Raw genomic sequence first — 2,500 nt, forward strand, 5'->3', positions numbered from 1 at the left:
TCTCTGTATATATACGACATTTTATACTGATATTGCATAAAACACGCACACACACACGCACGCATATGTATCTATACATGTGTATATATATATATATATATATATATATATATATATATATATATATATATATACGCATACACGGACATACGTCATCGTATATCTACATGTGTAAATTTGTACAGACTTATATACATATACATATATATATTAATACATATACATATCTATAAAACATACAGAAATATAAATATGACAACCATATGCATACATACATACATACATATATACATACATACATACATATATATATATATATATATATATATATATATATATATATATATATATATATATATATATATATATATATATATATATGTATGTATATTATGTATATATATAATTACAAAAATATTCTTTTTGGCCAACATTCATGAATATAACATGCGCTCATATTTTTTTATTCCTATGTGAACGATAAACATAATCTTCTATCTCATTATGTATACATACACTCACATATATATACGCATACACGCACACCAACGAATATATATCTACATACATCATAATAAAATAAAGCTGGAAATTTTGTTAGTAAAATATTGAGTTATGTCATCTTACAAGGTAAATGCATAAACTCAACCGCCTGAGGAGTTGCTGAAATAATACTCCTACGATATATAATTTCATATATTATATAATATTACTTGGGCAATTATTCTTCTCGCGTAGTGTCGGTGAAGCAATTGCAGTATTATGCAATAAAATGTATTGCTAACTCATTTCTCCTTGTCTATATTTTTATTTACTCAACGGATATTGACGGATTTTCAGAGACATTTTCTGTGAAACGCTCAATTTTCGCTGTAACATCTATCTGATAGCCGATAGTATTGACTGTCTTTCTGAAGCAAACTACAAAGTTGATACTAAAATTGAATTTATACACATGCAAATTAGTAACTCCAGTTTCTTGCCGTTACTGTAATTGTTGAGTATATAAGCAGATTGGCTACTTATTTCTCTGGGACTGGTCAAATTGGTGTAGAGACCACTGATGAGAATCCAATAAGATTCGAAAATCGAGTAAGGCTATTCATCACTTTCTCAATGTATGTATATATATTTATATATACACATACATTGAGAAAGTGATATATATATACGACGGACTTCTTTTAGTTTCTGTCTACTAAATCCACTCACAAGGCTTTGGTCGGCCCGAGGATATAGAAGACACTTGCCAAAGGTACCAAGCAGTGGGACACTGAACCTGGAACCATGTGGTCGGTAAGCAAGCTACTTACCACACAGCCACTGCTGCGCATGTATGAGATTCTACATGTCTGTGTTTCACATATGTTCGTGTGTGTTGCTGTTATGATGGTTTGTGAACTCGCGGTTTGGACTCCATTTTGAGTTCCTTCTATTCTGTCAGTTGCAAATCTCTCTCTTCTTTATTTTCTCTCATTATATGCTGTGTGTATAAATTTAATATCCGTCTTATAGATACTTTAACAAAAATGAATCGATAGTTTTTCTTCTTTCCTCTTGGGAAGGTGTTTGAGCATTTCATTTCTCCGTTTGATAGATAGATAGATAGATAGATAGATAGATAGATAGATAGATAGATAGATAGATAGATAGATAAAGAGGGGGAGATAGAGGGAGAGAGAAAGACAGATAGATAGTTACATATGTATATACATTATATATTCATGTATGTATGTGTTTGTGTGCGTTTGTACGTTTGTGCGTGTATGTGTGTGTGGAATAATAATATAAACAATTTTACGTCAAACTGAAAGAGTACCCAATACTTTTTGTAGAGTACATAATAATTAGTCTTTAACAAGAATAGCGTTGACAGTGACTTCAAGGATTCAGCCGTCGTCGGTCTGTACGGTAACCTCCACATAGATGTAGCTGGTGCTCTGAAGCCATGTGAGATGGAGTGTCTTGCTGAAGAAGACAATGTGCTGCCCCTTGTAATATTGGAATGCACGATCTGACGATCGTGAACCTAACAAGCAATCTACTACGCCACCTATGTTCGTACACACACACACACACACACACACACACACACATACCTCCGCAAATACACACACATATAAATACATACATGCATACATTTATACATGCATAAAACCGTTCTAAGTTTAACTAATCTAACAAAAACAAGATGGCGGTTATAGAAATAATATGTTTCTAGCGATACGTTTAGTAGAATATGTTAATATGGACGCAACCACACATTAAAGAGAAATGATTTGAGATGACTTCAATGAAGTATGGAAGGAATGAGTACATCCGCTATTCTTACAAGGGAATCTGATGTAACATATTAGAATCGGAAACACAGACAAGGAATAACTTCCAGCCAAGTTTTAATTAAATCATCATTTTGTACGTCTTTAGGAAGGATTATTAATTCGCCATACACATCGTGTTGCTAAATCTCAAGGCCGTATTGTCTTATAATGGCGAAAAT

General features: G+C 32.4%; 1 protein-coding gene across 24 annotated transcripts in view; it reads left to right on the top strand.

The window, feature by feature from the left end:
• LOC106869633 (cadherin-23) overlaps positions 1 to 2,500 on the top strand; it is an 898,614-nt gene that overhangs the window by 531,030 nt on the left and 365,084 nt on the right. The gene's annotated exons all lie outside the window — the stretch shown is intronic.

This window comes from Octopus bimaculoides, chromosome 22 (assembly GCF_046866305.1).
Source record: "Octopus bimaculoides isolate indiv1 chromosome 22, ASM4686630v1, whole genome shotgun sequence".
In the NCBI taxonomy this organism is placed as follows: Eukaryota; Metazoa; Mollusca; class Cephalopoda; order Octopoda; family Octopodidae; genus Octopus; species Octopus bimaculoides.